A 6,000-nucleotide genomic window follows, 5' to 3' on the forward strand; every position below is an offset into this window, starting at 1 on the left:
TTTGTTTAGATTTTCTTCTTTAGTTAGCGTAGGTAGGTTGTGTTTCTGGGAATTTGGCCTTTTCATCTAGGTTATATAATTTGTTGCTTTACTGTTGTGCATAGTATCCTCTTAAAGTCCTTTTTGTTTCTATGATGTCAATAGTAACATCTTCCTTTCCATTTCTGATTTTAGTTATTTGAATCCTCTGTGTTCTTTGTCTTTTTAAGTCTAGCAAAAGGTCTGTAAATTTTATTGATCTTTTTAAAGAGTCACTGATGATTTTATTAATTCTACTCTTTTAATTCTATATTTCATCTATCTCCATTCTAGTCTTTGTTATTTCCTTTCCTTTTTCTTGCTTTGGTTTTAGTTTTGCTTTTCTTTTTCTGGATCTTCCACTCGTGAGGTAACATCTCTGATTTGAAATTGTTCCCTTTTTTCTGTGTAAGCATTAGACCTGTAAATGTTCCTCTCCTCACTGCCTTTGCTGTCTACCATTTTTAGTTATGTTTTGTTTTCATTTTCATTTTCCTCAAAATATTTCCTAATTTTGTCCCATTGGTTATTTAAGAGTATGTAGCAAGGGTACTTGAAACTTCACCTACCATTTTATCATTTGCTTTTCCTTAATTCAGCACTTGCCCAGTTAATGCAACCCTTTAACTGTATTCTGGAATTTGGAGGAGAATAAGTCTGCCAGTTTTTGCTAGTTGTTCAAAGATTCTGTTTGAAAATAGCACCCAGGAGCATCTTACACTACCATCTTGGTCACCTGGAAATCCCAAGTCTTTGGTTATTTGATAGGTTGTTCACACTAACATTGATAGTTAAACATTTAAAAATAATTATTGACTATTTTATTTATGTTCATTTTCCATTGTTTCTGTTAAAGAATTAATCTTATTATTATTATTTTTTGTTCCATTATTTGCTGAGACTCAGTGTTCTTATCTATAACAAGGGGACAATAATTCTTCTTCATGGTGTTTTTATTTTGATAATTAGATAATATTATCTAAGATTTAGAGAAAAATATTCATATAATGTTAAAGTTATCACAGCTAATATGATGAATAATTGGATGCTTAAGTATCACAGTCCATGCTCCTTCCAAAATATAGCTGTATGATAAATTATGACAATCTATGTATATTAATACAAAAAATCAACTAATTTTTCATTTTTTCCATGTTTCTTTCCTAGAAGTTGATTTAAACAATGTGGTAGATTGAATTATCTACCCCATTTTAGACATGTTCTCAATCTTAATTCACATTTCTGTGGGTATGAACCCATCGTAAATATCTCTTGAAGAAGTTACATTTAAAGTGTGACCCAACTGAATGATGGCAGACCTTAATATCGATTACTGGAGTCCTCTATAAACCAAAGAAATTTGACTGAGAGAAAGCCAAGAGGAAATGCCAGAAGCTGAAAGTCATTAGGAACCCAGAAGAGAAAGGAAAGGACATCACCACATGACCTAAGGCAGCGAAAAAAAGCCAAGGAACCCCATGGATCACTAGCAGCCCAGCAGCAGAATGATATAGACCATGGGAAGAATGCCTTGTCTTGCTGACACCTTGATTTTGTTCTAGCCACAAAACCATGAACCAAAAATCCCCATTGTTGGCAATTGTCATGGCAACTCAGGAAAACTATGACAACCAGTAAATATCATTATTTATTTACTGTATCTTGTCACTTAACTAGGAACTGAGGTTTTAAGGGTGAACATGTACCCAGTGATTTTATAACATATGCATATAATGTATATATCACTCTCAATAATATCAAAAGTCAATTTTTCAACGTCCTTTCATAGGTGAATGGCTAAACAAACTGTGATACATCCTTACAATGTAATACTACTCAAAAATAAAAGTGAGCTAACTATTGATACACACAAAAACTTGGATGGCTCTTAAGGGCATTGGATATGAGTGAAAAAGCTAATTTCAAATGTTATATATGATTCTGTTTATATAAATTCTGGAAATGATCAAATTATAGTAATGGGGGACAGATTAATAGTAGTCTAGTGTTAATGTTGTGAGGGAGTGTGTCACTATAAAGGAGTAGTGTGGTAGCTTGGAACTGTGAACCCCAGGAAAGCGTGTTCTTAAATGTAAGCCATGCATGTAGGGGTGGGCCCTTGTGAATAGAACTTTTAGATACTTTAGTTAAAGTGTGGCTCACCTGAATCAGGATGGGCCTTAATCCTATTACCGAAGGTCTTATTGGGAAGACCTCTGAAAGAGACAAAACCACAGGTTGGAGCCAGAAGCTGGGGGTCAATGGAACCAAGAAACCAGGAGAAGCTGCCATGTGACAGAAAAACCAAGGACCAAGGATCACAGCAGCCAGCTCCAGAACACCAGTTTCCTGGATGAAAGCGTTGCTTTTCTCCTATCCTCAAAACTATTGTAAGTCAATAAATTCCTGTTGTTCAAACCAATCCGTTGTATGATATTTGTGTTTGGCAGTAGGAACTGAAAGCAGGTAGAAAGGAGGAGGTTGTTTGGAGTAAGGGAATGGTACCATATCCTGATTATGGTTGTTACATTAATCTACATATCTGAAAAAATTTAATAGAACTATAAACACACACACACACTCACACAAAGTGATTGTTAAAGCTAGTGAAATCCAAATAAGATCTATAATTTAGTTAATAATATTGCACACCAATGTCAATTTCCTGGCTTTGATCATTATATTTCATTTACGTAGGATGTCATCATTGGGGAAGCTGGAAGAAATGTACACAAGAATGCTTTGTACTATATTTTCAACTTCTATGTAAATATATATTTTAAAAACATGGCGATTGAGTGATATATTTTCACATAACATTGTTCATGAACATCATTCCATGTGCTTGTATAGTCTTTAAGAGTGTCATAAATAATGATGATTGATATATAGTTCCATCAAGGTAGCAACCATGTATATTTTTTCAAGACTCTATCTCCAACACGTATTATATTTCCTAGAATATAAAAGGTACTCAATAACTGATTGCTGAGTGAATATATTAATGCAAAAATTCCATTAAGTATGTGTACCTGTTAAGTAGGTAAGTTAATTACATCTTGTTGTAGTTTGAGATTGTTTCTAACTTCTGCCAGTATAAATACTGTCATCATAAAGAACACTGACATTTATTTTGTTGATTCCCTACCCTTTATTGTTTTTTATATATTTTCCTTAAGAATAAATTCTTGGGAATAAGATGACTAGGTTAAAATATGTAATTTATTGGGAGTTTAAAGTGCTGGTAACTTGTTTTCTAAAATTCTTACATCAATTTACTTTCCTAAAATTCTATAATTTACTGTGGTCATTTTATTGCAACTTCATCACCCCTACCCATTTCACCCTTGAAACCTAATTCACACTGAGCCTTACCTAATATCTACCTCTCAACTGCTCCCCATTAACCCTACCCATCCTAATATCATTTCAGCACTTGTCTTGTGCATCTTCATCAAAGATGGGAAAAGATGCTCTTTTATTCAGATTATGTTGATACACACATCATGTGGGGCAGTAATTAGAAAATGATAACTAAAATTCCTATGTAAAGTGAAATTTAGGAATATTTTGATTTGCACTAGATATTGAACAATTTACTTTGTATACCTAATCACTTAGTTTTGTCAGTACTAATAATTTCCATTGAAAATTTTAAATCTTGAGGATGAATGCTATTTCATGAGAAAATTATGATTTTCAAGCTATTTGGAATTTAGACACATTATTTTTTAGGTAATTCTCTAATAAGTGTCAACTAGATTAGGGTAATTTAGTGCTCTTCTCAAATTTAATCATTTTTTCCTATATTTTCTAACTTCTGAAACTAGGTTTTTATACCATCCAATGTATCGCCTATATGTAACAGCTGCTATATTGATTTATATGTTGCCATATAAATCCTGGCCTTAATATTTTTAGCAATTTTAGAAAACAGCAGGTATATATTTGGAAATTTTATTTTAAAAAGCACCTGGTAATTTTTAATACATAAATACCAGTTTTTAGTTTCTATCAAAACCATGTTTATTTGAAAGTAATTTTTGCTTGAATCACGGAAACCTCTAATTAATGAGATAATTGCAACTGAAACAGCCTTTTCCTTTGACTTTATAATTTCAGTAGGAAAATTTACTGGAAATAATATTTGACTTTTCTGAGTCACGACCCTGCAGCAGTTATGGTAACTTTTTGTGGCCAGTATATTTCAATTGGGAGCTTAAAGGGTGAGATATGCACACCAAAATGATTTCCTAGTGTAACAGATATTAATCTAAAAAACATTTAAGAGTTAAAATCAATTCTTTTTCCAGTAACATTGTGTAAGAATCTACCTTTACAGAAATTAATCATTACTTCATTTTAATGGGATTATATAAAAAGTAATTTAAAAATGTATTTAGTTCTCTTAAATAGTCTATGGAAGATACACCATTTCTCAACTGCATTAAAAAGATATTTAAAGACCACTTGTCTCTTTGGACAGCAATCATGAAATAGTTGAAAATTGAGCTCGTTTAACTTAAAATGTCAGATTTCGTGGTGGTCGGTGAGGGCAGGATAGACCCACTTAATAGTGAATAGTGATAAAATGTCTTGCATGCATGAGCTTTACTTACTGAAATTCTACTAAATGTTCAATATTTAATATTCTAAAATGTGAATAAGATTCATGGAAGACTATTATGGGAAGTCATTCTAATTATCTATCCATATGTAGTAAAGGAATAATGGTTAGCCTATTAATTAATGAATTATCTCAATTGGCTTAAATGGATATTTCTGGTCACAGATTAACAACTGATCTATTAAGATATGCTTTATTAGTCAAGAGAAATACTGAGGGTGGGGAGGTGGACAAACTTAAATGAAACAGTATTAAATTCATTACTCATTATTATTAATATCTTATTAAAATACAACTCCAAAATATGGTATTTGATAACATCACTTAAGTTGTCCTTATTCTGTATGCAAAATGATACATTAATTAGGTCTTTATTAGGATGATATTCTTACTGAGAATATTACTGGGACATAAAAACATGTTAGCACCTAAGAAAGATTTTTTAAAAATTGAGAATTGAATAATTTCTTCCTTATCAGGTTTTGACACGTCAAAATAAAAAAAAAGAAAGCCTAGACACTAAAAGCATTTACTTGCCTTATGAACTGAACTCTAAAGCAGTTCAGGCCCAGCATGTCTCATTGCTAGGGTATATTTAGTCTGCTTTGTGTGAATAGTTTCATTCTTTTAGTTAAATGAGATTATAAGAATTTTTAATTGTTTCTGTCTTATGTAGAATATGGATAATAATACTTCTAACCTGACTACTTCAGAAAACTATTTTGATATGAAAAGATTAATGTGGCACTTGCAAAAAGCCCCAAGCTTCTTTGAACCAAAGCTTCACATAGAAAGACTTATGGGTATAAAAATAATAAAAAATAGTTTCCGAATTACAGTATTAAATTCTATGTACTTTTGATGTGATTTGAAGATTTTGCCTATTCCTTTTTCCCACAGGACTTCTATATAACTTTACAAACATTGCCAGTGACTGCACGCTGATGAACAAAGTGCCAGTTTACCATTTTATAGACAGATTTAAGTTCCACTTTTAAAACGGATAAGGAGGATATATAGTAGTTTCATAAGTTAATGCCTGTTAAGAACAAGTTAGGTTTGATATTAAAAGATGTAAGTATAAATAATATGACCAGGCCTTCTATGAGTGTCAAATGAGCTCATGTTTTCCCTAAAAATTGCATTTCTGTATTTTGAATCTAACATCTGACTTGATTACTCTTTTGTTTTCTTCACTAAATTCCACTTCCAGAGAATTTCTGGAAATTTCCAGAGTACACATATATATATTCCAGAAAACAATCATTTTCACTTCACTTGGACATCTGGTGCTGCTGTACCCTTCGGTTGTATATTTGTACTCTGCTTACCTTAAGGCCATGGCAATTGGTGGT

Source organism: Dasypus novemcinctus, chromosome 7 (genome assembly GCF_030445035.2).
Source record: "Dasypus novemcinctus isolate mDasNov1 chromosome 7, mDasNov1.1.hap2, whole genome shotgun sequence".
NCBI classification, from domain to species: domain Eukaryota; kingdom Metazoa; phylum Chordata; class Mammalia; order Cingulata; family Dasypodidae; genus Dasypus; species Dasypus novemcinctus.